Source organism: Tupaia chinensis, unplaced genomic scaffold (genome assembly GCF_000334495.1).
Source record: "Tupaia chinensis unplaced genomic scaffold, TupChi_1.0 Scaffold000247_1, whole genome shotgun sequence".
Classification (NCBI taxonomy): domain Eukaryota; kingdom Metazoa; phylum Chordata; class Mammalia; order Scandentia; family Tupaiidae; genus Tupaia; species Tupaia belangeri.
This window is the reverse complement of record NW_006159725.1, coordinates 1,428,629-1,441,032: the sequence shown is the minus strand read 5'-3', so window position 1 is coordinate 1,441,032 and position 12,404 is coordinate 1,428,629. Positions and strand designations below refer to the sequence as shown.

General features: G+C 45.6%; 1 long non-coding RNA gene across 6 annotated transcripts in view; it reads left to right on the top strand.

The window, feature by feature from the left end:
• LOC102482356 (uncharacterized) overlaps window positions 1–5,890 on the top strand; it is a 27,543-nt gene extending 21,653 nt beyond the window's left edge. For 5 of the 6 annotated variants that reach the window (XR_001370402.2, XR_001370401.2, XR_334589.2 and 2 more), the window contains 2 exons: window positions 4,026–4,188; window positions 5,658–5,890. This is a non-coding gene — a long non-coding RNA (uncharacterized LOC102482356). Of the gene's footprint in view, window positions 1–4,025; window positions 4,375–5,657 lie in introns of all 6 variants that reach the window. The other variant, XR_334590.2, reaches the window with a different exon arrangement.
• The last annotated feature ends 6,514 nt before the right edge of the window (window positions 5,891–12,404 follow it).

Below are 12,404 nucleotides of genomic sequence, written 5' to 3'. Positions count from 1 at the left end.
GAGTGTCAAATGAAAGATCCAGTTGCAATCAGACTGGGAATGCCCACTGGCTTTGATGATGTGAGGGTCATACTTTTGAAAGCAGTTCAAGTTGAGTAGTGGGATCAGAAGTCAGGTGGTAGTGGTGGATTTGGAAGCGAGGAAGTAAAAACTCCTAGGTGCTATTCCAGGATGGTTAGACTCAGAAGGAGAGGTCACCCCTTCATAGGCAACTCTTGATATATGTATAGGCTGAGGGCAATGAGCTAATGGAAAACAAGAGAGTGAATTTATGGATGAAAGGGGATTATGGGTGGAGCAAGGTCCCAATGGTGAAAGAAGATAATGAATGAAAAGCTGAGACAAGGTGGGAGTGGGGTAGGGCCCTGTGTGTGTGTGTGTGTGTGTGTGTGTGTGTCAGAATGGGGTGGGAGTAGGGTGGGGCTGGGTGTGTGCGTGTGTGTGTGTGTGTGTGAATGGGGCAGGAGGTACCTTGAATAGAAGAAATGCCTTCTTCCTAATACCCTGAAGAGATTGAAAAGATATTTATAAATGAGATAGGGGTTAATTGGTTGTTGATGCAAGGATCAGGGGACAGAGAGGACTCAGAAGTTGATACCAGTGGCCTCAGTTTTCCTGATGAAGCCAGCAAGACCATATGTTAAAGGAGGGCTGGCCTTGAGGAGTAGAGTGAATGTCTGGCAAAGACACCAGGCAGAAGGGATGAGAAGTCAGCCGAGGAGATGGGGATCTACCCTCAACTTGGCCTCGGTGGTGAAGAGAGAGAAGACAGGAGCGTCCACCGTATGGGGTGGCAGTGGAAAGAGTAATGAACTCGGTGTTCTGTGAAATGGTGGGACGTCATCGGGAAAGTCACGATGCATTGTTCTATGCAAAAACTCACCTAATATTAATGGTGCCAATGAGAACAGGGGAGCGGTGGAAAGAGATAAGGTCGTTCACAGAGAGCACCATGGGGGAAGGGTTCTTAAATATTTTTCGATTACTCAGTTCTAAACGAAAAACTCATCATTGGACTTTTTAAAGAATCATTTGTTTATTTATTATTATTTTAATTTGCTGTAGGGCTCATGTGCTCACCAGAGAGAGCCAGAGAGAGAGAGGAAGAGAAAGTGAGACAGCAAGCCACCAAGTCTAGAATTCAAACCCGGGTCAGCCATGTGGGAGTCCAACACCCCAACCACCCCACCACCTGCTGGCCCCCATATTTGGACATTTTAAGAAATGGTTTTGCAGAGATAATTCATTTCGTTTCCCTAACAGCCCTGTGAGGCATACCTTATTGCTTCTCTATTCTGCAGAGAGACAAATTGCAATAGTGGCAAACACACCTTCTCCCTCATTATACCGAGAGCTCCCTGAGGACAGGAACTGCCTTGAGGCTCTCTGCATCTCCATGGGAAGTGTCCAGCACAGTGCTTGGTGCAAACACGGGTTAGTCATCTGCAAACACGGGCAAGGACCTTGACCCTTTGGCATGTCTCTCCATGGAAACCAGCCAAGATGGCCAGTTATCCATCACACAAGGAGTTGAGTACAGCCTCGCTGGTCTCTGGCTGAAATCATGGGATCTGGTAGGAAGGCTGAGAGGCAGACAATTACCTAAGCTTTCCTTCCTCCCCCCGAGACTTGTCTTTCCTTTATGTTCAAAGGTCTGGTCTCTCTCTCTCTCTCTCTCTTTTAATGCCAGAGGACATGTGCACATGGATGAGAGAGAAAGAGAGAACGCTCCCTGTAAGGGGCATGGTCATACTTCAATCCTTTGTCCTCCAGTTCTCCCTCCCTTCAGGATTCTGGGCACACATACACACACCTGCTGCATTTTCAGTCCTCTGCTCCATACTTAATCTCTGCACCACCGAGCCAGCCCTGAAGTTCTGGTATTTGACTATATCGAGAAATCAACTACTCCCCCACCTCTTCTGTTACTATTACACTGTTCTAAGCTCGCCTTCTCCTTGGTCTCCCATGGCCCCTGTCCAGGGTACAACCTATTCACGCTACCAGAGCAACCAGTCACAGTGTTAGTCAGACCGTGTCCTTTCTCGGCTCAGTAACCTGCATTGGTTCCCTTCTCATCCCTGGTGAAAGCCAGAATCCTTCCATATTCTTTTAGTGCTCTGAATTAGCTGCCCTGCCAGCTCTGACGCCCCTGTCTGATCAGTTACGATGGTGTCTTCTTTCTTTTTTTTTTTTTTAAGGAGAGATTGTTTGCTATAGGGCATGTGCGCTCACTGGAGAGACAGAAAGAGAGAGAGAGAGAGAGAGACACTCCTCCCCTCCCCCGAGGGATAGCACTACACCACATTTCCTTCTCCTCCATTCTCTTGGGATTTTGGGCACACACACACATGCACCTAGTGTGAATTTAAGTTTCCAGTTCTAAGACTCGAACCATGGTCGACTACATGGGAGGTATGCCATCTGCTGGTCCCGGTGTCCGCTTTCTTAAGGCACCAGGGCCAGGCACACTTTGAGAGCTTGCCTGGAACTCTGCTGCTTTGGATTCATGACTGCTCCCTCCTTTCCTCCCTAGGATGCTTTTGTTACGTTTTTGTTGTTGTTATTGTTTTTGTTTTGTTTTGTTGCTACAGGGTGATCGTGCTTGCCCGAGAGAGACAGAGAAGGAAAGTGAGAAATCCGCCCCCCATGCCCTCGTGGGAATGTCCACATTGCGATTCCTCCCTTCTCCATTCAGCTCTATTCTCTTCGTGGGATTTTGGCCATGCACACACACACCCCCAGTGTGATTTTCAATTCGCCACATCTGGTACTTGAACCACAGTCAGCCATGTGGGAGTTTCGGGCCTTAACCACCACGCCACCTGCTGGCCCCTTTCCTCTCCGCGAGGCATCCCCGACTACCCTACCAGATGTTACAGCTTCCTGCTCCTGACTCTGATATTTCCTGTCCATTTCTCTGTCTTCTTTTTTATCCAGCCCTTGACGCCGATTAGAATTCAGCATGTTGTACTTCCTTACCCTGTATGCTTTCTGCCTGTCCCCACCCGGCAGTGACTTACATGTTTTGCTCAGTTCTGCGCCCTTCATAGTTACCCAGGACAGAGTCTGGCACAGAGGACGCACTCTGTGAATATTTGCTGAGTGAATGGACTCTGGTTCAGGGCGGACCTCTTATCTCCTAGTTTAAAGTGGATATTTTCAAATTGTTTTGCAAGCATTCATTTTGTTTTTTGAAAGTAGAAACCTGGGGACCAGCAGATGGTGACATTACTGGACTCCCACATGGCCAACCATGGTTCAAGTCCTGGACCTGGAGGTTTGAAATTCACACTGGGCATGTGTGTGTGCGTGCCCAAAATCCCAAGAGGAGCATGGAGGAGAAGGGGTTGTGGCATGGCCATTTCCCTTGGGGGGTGATTTCTCACTTTCTGTTCTCTGTCTCTCCGACAAGCACATGAGCCCTATAGCAAAAAAAATCTCTCTTAAAGGAGTAGTGGAGGCCTGGTTTACACTTCATGCCTGCTGATTAATGCAGTGATGGGCCTCATAGCACAACTGCATTCGACCTCAGTCCCATCCACTCACTTTATGCCTGGACCCCTTGTCCTTCCCAGACTCCTATTTCTTTTCTTTTTCTGTTTTTTATTTTTTTCTTTTCTTTTCTTTCTTTTTTTTTTCTTTTTTCTTTTTTTTTTTTTTTTAGAGTTTTTTTCCTATAGGACATGTGTGCTCACCAGAAAGACAGAGAGACAGAAAGCGAAAAATCACACATACCTCGGGAGGAATGCCACGCTGCAATCCCTTCTCCTCCAGTCTCAGGATCTTGGGCATGCACGCACATGCAACCAGTGTGAGTTTAAACCCCCAGGTCCGGGACTCGAACCGCAGTCAACTACATGGGAGTCCAGTGACATAGCCATTATGCCAACTGCTGGTCCCCCCAGACTCCTATTTCTATTCCCTCTGCTCTTTCTGTTGCTTGTCATGGGAAAACCTCATTGCCTTGGAGAAATTCTTCTTTCCTACTGCTTCTGCTGATTTCATCTTTGTTTTTTCATCAGAGACGAGGAGGTGGGAAAGGAGTGGGACATGTATTCAGACCAGCACACACTATCTAATGAAAGAAATGCCTGACATTCTCAACGGCAAATAAATCCGGAAGCCCTGGGACTGGAGAAGACCTAGGAAGTCAGCTCATCCGTCTTCACACCTCCAGGCAGTTCTGTAAGGAAAACCATCCCTGAAAGCAACCATCTGGCTTTTTCTCTGACTCTTCTCTAAGGAAGCACCTTCCCAGACTCCTTTGATAAGCCATTTTGGTGCCCTAGTGGAAAATAATAAAGTTATTGCTACAGCAGTGCAGTTAGGGTTATGGAATTGGAGCCCAGACGCACGACTCTGGAGTCACTGGTGAGAGGCCCGCCTCCGAGACCAAACTAACATGGGTTTGAATTTTGAACTGAGCACTTGCTAACTGGGTAACCTTGCACAGATTAGCCTCTACAAAAGAGATAGAACTTGGGAACCAGCAGTTAGTGTAATGGCTATGTCGCTGGACTCCCACGTAGTCAACCGCGGTTCACGTCCCTGACCTGGTGGCTTAAAACTCACGCCAGGCGCGTGTGCGTGCGTGGCCAAGATCCCGAGAGGAGAATGGAGGAGAAGGGATTGTGGCGTGACCATCCCCCCTGGGGGGTGATTTCTTGCTTTCTGTCTCTCTGTCTCTGTCTGTCTGTCTGGTGAGCGCACACACCCTATAGCGAAAACCTCTTCAAAAAAAAAAAGAAAAAAAGAAAAAAAAAAGAGATAGAACTTAGGGTTTCTTAGCATCTTTTCTTTTATCTACCTCTCTATATACATAAACATGCACGTGCACGCCCATGGATGAGGGCACTTCAAAAATATTTCCATTCGTAGAAAAATGCAGTTAAAGTATGAGTTTATTGGGTCAGCAGCAGGTGACTTGGTGGTTAAGGCGCTGGACTCCCACATAGACAACCATGGTTTGAGTCCTGAATCTGGCAGCTTGCTTTGTCACTTTCTCCCTCTCTCTCTCTCTCTTTCCATCTCTGTCGGGTGATCACATGTGACCTATAGAAAATTTTTAAATAATAATAAATAAAATTAAAGAAATAATTAAAAAAGAAGTACAAGTTTATTTTGGTGCAACACATTTTTGAAATCCATGAATATAGCTTTTTTTTTTAAAAAAAAAAAGAATTATTTTATTGACTTTATTTATTTATTTATTTAAATTTGACAAAGAGAGAGAGAAAGTGAGAAGTAAGCCACCAAGTCTGGAACTCGAACCGTGGTTGGCCTTGTGGGAGTCCAGTGCCCTTAACCACCATGCCACCTGCTGGTCCTAAAATCCATGAATAGTTTTTAAAAATGACCTATTTATTATTATTATTTTTAAAAGTTTGCTATAGGGCATGTGTGTGCACCAGAAAGAGACAGAGACAGAGAGAGAAAGGAAGAAAGCAAGCCACCAGGTTTGGAACTCGAACCACAGTCAGCCATATGGGAGTCCAGTGCCTTCACAACCATGCCCCCTACTGGCCCTGAATAGTTTTTAAATAATACACATTGTTATGAACTCTCGAAGCCCCCTTGTATATGTATATAATACTTCTATGTAATCTCTATAAGTGTGTACTCAATAAACATTTCTCCTCTCTTCCTTCTTCTAGCATCCCCCCTGCCCACCCTGATGCACTTCATGTTAATACACCACCGATGTCTACATTCTATAGTATTCCAGGCCTTTGACGCTTTCATCTTGCGGATACCCCAGACTTTTGCAAGGATTCTCTCTAAAATCATTTTAATCCGATGATAAGTACGGTTAACCTAGAGGATAGACATCCAGGCTATGGAGTTTAGATTTGAGTCCTGACTTCAAAATGCATGAGAAGTGTGATTTGGGGCACTTGAGTTTCTGGAGTCTTCATTTCTTCATCTGTAAAATGGGTGCAAAATGTCTGCTACCTCTAGGTCAACAGGTGGTGTGGAGGTTAACATGTTAGATCCCACATGGTCAACAGTATGGTTCAAGTTCTGGACCTGGAGGCTTGAAAATCATGCCGGGCACATGTGGTTTGTGCCTCAAATCCCAAGAAGAGACTGGAGGAGAAGGGACTGTGGCCATCCCCCCGAGGGGTGACTTCTCACTTTCCCTCTCACTCTGTCTCTAGCAATTGCACTCACGCTATAGCAAAACAACAACAAATTTGCTACCCCATGGAGTTCCTGCAACATTAAATGCGATTATGCCCAAGAGGGATCCAACACAGTGCCCTGGGTTTCAGTATGTGCCTAACCCATAATAATGACCATAATATCAAAATATGAGAGGGTCTTTAAAAAGTTCATGGAAATCTATATTAGGAAGCAACTGCATGGATTTCAAAAATCATTTGCACTTAAACAAACTGATATCTCCCCCGAGTTGTTCTTTTTTTCTTTTTTTTTCTTTTTTTTTTTTTTCACAGAGAGTGCATGCACTTCCCAGAGAAAAAGAAAGAAAGAAAAAGCATTCCCTAGTGGCATGTGGCCTTCATCCTTCATTTCTCCATCCTATCAGGATTTGGGGCATGCACGCTCATGTGGTTCAAATCAGCGTGTTTTTTTAAGTTGCTAGGGCTGGGATTCAAGTTGCAGTCAGCCACGTGGGTTCCAGCTCCTAACCACAGCCTCCTGCAGACTTTTTGAAGTCCTCTCCTTGGTAGCTAACATTGAATGGTATTGCCAATTTAATACAGTGAAGCATTAGGAAGTACCTTACCCATACACATATTAACTCATTAACAGTCAATGGGGAGGAAGTCATTGCTTTCATTATCATTACTATCATCATGTTTTAAAGATCCGTGAAGAAAGGTGACAGAGTTCTTTCCTCTCCAAGGACCTATTATTCTGTTGTAAAAGTCAATGAGGTGCGCCTAAGGTGATGTGAGTGGCTGGTGTTAACCCTGCAGAGAGGAGGGAAAGGTGGAGCCCAGAGAACAATGAGGGAAGGAACCGGCAGTAAGAGGAGCTGGCCTGCTACCCTGCACACGGAGGTCAATCCTTACTGTGCAACCACTGAGCACCGAAGTGCCTTCCTCAGGCCTAGAACACGGTAGGCCGACCCTCACAACAGCAGGAGTGGTGACTAGGACAGGGAGGGTGACAGAGAGAGGGCATCGAGTTTTCAGGGCAGTGGGGCGCTGTTTGCGGTTCACAAGGGCACGTGTCTCCCAAAGTGTAGGTGAGAAGGAGGGAGGGGGGGTGTGATTGGAGTCTGCAAAAAGCCACAGCAGGTGTGTGACCTAGCCAAATCAGCGACTGGATTTGAGCTGAACCAGGAAGGAAGTCGACAGTGTCGTGTTGTCAAAGTGCCCTGAAAACATTTTCATTCAGCCTGCAATTTTTCCAAGGACAAAGAACTGAGAATTATTATTTTCAAACACACTAAAGAAAATGGAGCACGAGACAATTTCAGAGACTACGAGGGTATTACCATTCATCATGAAAGAGAAAACCTGCTACATATTGGAGGTCCTGCTAGCTGCAGAATATCTACATGATTCCTAACACAGAGATTTGAGGCGTTGCAGTTTTCTATTATAAGAGGAGGCGACAGACCATTTGTAAAAAATAGTGCAATTCCCGTTACCAATTTGGGTTACCAGACCTCAAAAGTCCTTCCTAAATTGCTACACTCTATTGAAACTCCCAATTTGCTTTAATAACATATCAATTTCTAAATTGTTAACTATGTAGAAAGGTGCCTTCCCCGAGCATTTCTGAATGTGTTCCTGAAATACTCTGGGAAGAAACAGGAGAAATAAATAGAATCACATTTCTCTTTCTTTTTTTTTTTTTTTTTTTGAGAGATTTTTGCTATGGAGCACATCCGCTTGCTGAAGAGACAGAGAGAGAGACACAGAGACAGAAAGCGAGAAATCACCCCCCACAAGTGGTTGGCCATACTGCAATCCCTTCTCCTCCAATCTCCTCTTGGGATCTTGGGCACCCACATACACCCCATGTGAGTTTCAAACCACTGGATTTGGAACTTGAACCACAGTCGACCACATGGGAATCTGACACCTTAACCACTATACCACCTGCTGGCCCCAGAATTGTATTTCTTAGAAAGTGACTTTTATGCACCCCAAGTTCCCCATGTTTTGTTTTTTAGGGTTTTGTTTGTCTGTTTGTTTGTTTGTTTGCCTTTTTGCTCATTTGGCTCCCAGAGCTGTGCACAGGGCTTCCCAAGCTCAGAACTTCCCACTTTCCTCTTTTTTAAGTTCATTTTTTTATTATTATTATTTTTTTCCATGAGAGACAAGCAGCCCTAACAAGGGTGGATCCTCACACCAAGTTCCATCCCCAGTTCAGCTGACCCAGAGCACAGCTGCAGGCACCTTGCACACTCAGGGAGTTCTTGGGACACAAACCCAGGACCTTTCCCAAGTGGTCTACTAGCACTGTCCTACCATCTAGCCCCTGTAGTTCCCCCTCCCCAGCAGTTTCTCTATCCCCTTCCCTTGGTGGTCGCCTTTTTATCCTCTAGGTTCCAGAGTAAATATTACCCTTCAGAGGGGACTTCACTGACCACACTCCCTAAACCAGGTCCCTCCACCACTATCGTATCTATTTCGTGGGAGACATCAGCCTGTTTGATTTATTTGTCCTGTTGTGGGTGGGTTCTCCCTACTAGACTCTAAGTCTTCATGAGGGCAAAGCCCACACCTATCTAATTTCTCAGGAAAGTCTCAGCATCTAGCACAGTGCCCAGGACCTAGTAAAGGCTTAAGAAATATGGATTAATGAGGGGCCAGCAGGTGTGGGGGTTAAGGCACTGGACTCTCACATGGCCAACCCGTTAGTCCCAGACCTGGCGGCTTGAAGATCACATGCAAGTATGTGCTTGCATGCCCAAAATCCCAGAAGGAGAATGGAGTGGGAGGGAGTGCAGCATGGCCATCCTCTCTAGGGGATGATTTCGGATTTCTTCATTTCTTCTCACTGTCTTTGTCTCTCTCCAGCAAGTGCACATGCCCTTGACAAAAATCTAAAAAAAAAAAAAAAATTGTTAAATGAGAGGTGTGAAAGTTCAATATTTTGTTTTCATTTATGCCACGCTATGGGAAATGGGGATGCCTGGAGCATGCGCTCCTTTGCAGCTGTGTTAGGTCTATGTGGGAGACTCGTGCACCTTACTTCACTGAAGATGAGGGCCATTGACCGCAGGTTATTCAAGACCCAGAATATAAATGGCCAAATGTATTAACTCAGGGAAATACTGTTTGATTTATGACTCATCTCCATGGGGTGGTCAGGAATTGGGTTCTTCTATTTAAAAGAGAAATGAAAATCTCCTTCACCTTTGACTCTTAGTATCTATAAAAGCAATAATCTATAAAACATGGGAGTAAAAAAATCCTTCCTTATAAAACTTAAAGGATGGGACCAACAGATGGCATAATGGTTACGTCGCTGGACTCCCATGTAGCCAGCCACAGTTCAAGTTCCGGACTTGGCTTAAGACTCACGTGGGGTGCATGTGTGTGTGTGTGTGTGTGCCCAAAATCCCAAGAGGTGACTGGAGAAGAAGGAACTGCAGTGTGGCCATCTCCTCTGGAGGCTGATTTCCTGCTTTCGGTCTCTCTGTCTCTCCAGTGAGCACAAGCACCCTATAGCAAATAAATAATAAATAAATAAATAAATAATTTATTTAAAACAAACAAACAAAAAAACCTGTTAAGACACCAGCTCACGGCCTAGTGGTTAAGGCAGCCTGATACGTATTGCTGACCAGGTGGTTTGAATCCTAGCTCCTGCAGATTGAACAACACACTGGGCACAGGTACACCTCATGCTCCAAATCCTGACAGTGCAGTCATAGAGGAGGAGGGATTGCGGTGTGACCGTGCCCCATTGCGGCATTCCGTCTCTCTCTTACCCCTCTCTGTCTCTCTCTCTGTCTCTCTCTCTCTAGCGAGGGCATGTGCCCTCCAACAAATTAAAAAAAGAGAAAGTAGAGATCAAATTTCAGCCTCTTACTAATGACTTACTGTTTTCTAGCCACAGCAATAATGCTACAATGATACTTGGCGTTATCTTCATTTTACTAACGATTTACTAATGAGAGCCATAGACACAAAATAATTTTTCTTCCCAAGTCTTCAAATATAGCAGGTGGCAACAGGCAGGATCCAAAGTCAGGTTCATCCGATGCCCCAATCCCACATTTAAGCCTTGCTACAAATAGGTAGCATTACCTGAGGCTGCTCTGTGCTCAGTAACCAAGAATGGGTATCCTAGGAAAGAAGTGAAGAGAGCAGGGCTGGCCCCATGGCCTGGTGGATCAGGGAGCCAGATCCCACTTATGGCCCACCACATAGTTTGAATCCTGGATCCGGCAGCTTGAGTACGTGTGTACATGTACCCTCTTGTGATTTTTTTTTTATTAAGTGAAAAAAGAGAGCTGTCCAAATGGTGATGTTTCCTTGGAAAACATCATCAAACACATCTGAGACATCTCTAACATACCCTGAGCAAGGGCAGGCCTGACATTTCCAAGTAATTAAGTACATGAAGGTCAAGAAGAATGAGGGAGCCAGAGCAGGTGGGGCGGAGAAAGCCTCCCAGGAAGGAGATGTAGTTAGCTAGACTTCCACAAAACAATGAAGAAAGAAGAGTGTGCGTGTGGCTTTCTTGGTGGTCACTCCTGGCCCCTCCAGTGATATCCAGTCTCCAGCTGCACAGCTTGTGGGTCGTGGTCTGAAATAGAGCCCAGAAGGGTGGGAGAATGGCCAAGGTGTTACAGGCCTGAGGATACCCAGTGGTGACCTATGGGAGTCTGTTCCTGAGGAGCCAGGGTGGTGACCTATGGGAGTCTGTTCCTGAGGAGCCAGGGTGGTGACCTATGGGAGTCCGTTCCTGAGGAGCCAGGGTGGTGACCTATGGGAGTCTGTTCCTGAGGATACCCAGTGGTGACCTATGGGAGTCCATTCTTGAGGAGCCAGGGTGGTGACCTATGGGAGTCCATTCCTGAGGAGCCAGGGTGGTGACCTATGGGAGTCCATTCCTGAGGAGCCAGGGTGGTGACCTATGGGAGTCCGTTCCTGAGGAGCCAGGGTGGTGACCTATGGGAGTCCGTTCCTGAGGAGCCAGGGTAGTGACCTTCCAGAAAGCGGTAGACGTCTGTTCCCTCACTGCCATGGTGAATGACTTGCTCCAAGGTGACAAAGGGACACGGGGCTGACGTCAGTTGTTCCTGCCACTTCCCCTGGAATAGAACTCATGTGAGCATGGTTTCCAAGTCTGTTGCACAAAATCCAACGTCATTGTCATTTATTTAGAATTACCACCCCCCAAAAAAAACCTAAAACAAGCAAAGGAACACAAAGAAAGCTTTGGAGGTGACGGGCATGCTGCTACCTTGACTGTGGTTGTGTTTCATGGGTGTGTGTGTGTGTGTGTATAATGTATGTGTATGTGTGTATGTATGTATGTGAATGCATGCATGTGTGTATGTGTGTATGCATACTCATCATATTGTACACATTAGATACATGCAGAATTTATTAAAATTTTATTTATTATTATTATATTTTAACTATGCTACAGGGCATGTGCACTCACCAGAGAGAAACAAAGAAAAAGAGACAGGGAAAGTGAGAAAGCAAGCCAGCAGGTCTGGGACTCAAACCACAGTCGGCCTGCACCTCAACCACCACACCATCTGCTGGCCCCTGTGGAGGGTTTTTTAAGTTTTTGTTTTGTTTTGTTTTAAATTCTTTTTTAAAAAATTATTTATTTATTTAATTCCATTTGTTATTATTAGTTTTCAATTTGACCAGACAGAGACAGAGAGAGAGGGAAAGCGAGAAAGCAAGCTGCTCAGTTTGGGACTCGAACCGCCATCAGGCATGCGGGGATCCAGAGTCTTTAACCACCACCACAGCACACACCACCTGCTGGCTCCTGTTTCACTTTAAATTCTAATAGAGAGAGGCGGAGCACTTCTGATAGGGTCTCAGTGCCATGACCAACCCCCAGCCTTAGACAGCCCAGTCCCAGGCCTGTGTGTACTCAGGGATAGCTCCCCACGTGGGAGGGCAAGACCATGTGGTCAGCCTTGCAGGGAACTGTGTTTTACCATGGAGCCACCATCTGTGCAGGTTTTGTGTATTGATTTTACCCAGCAAAGCAGTTTAAAACAAATGAAGAAACAAAATAAAATCAAACAACTATTGATACATTATTCACAATTGCTAAGACATGGAACCAACCTAAATGTCCACAAACTGATGAATGGATTGGAAAAGTGTGGTATATATACTCTATGGAATATTACTCAGCCATAAAAAAACAACAAGACACTGACTTTTGGCAGAAAGTGGAGGAATATGGAAGATTTACTGCTGAGTGAAGCAAGCCAG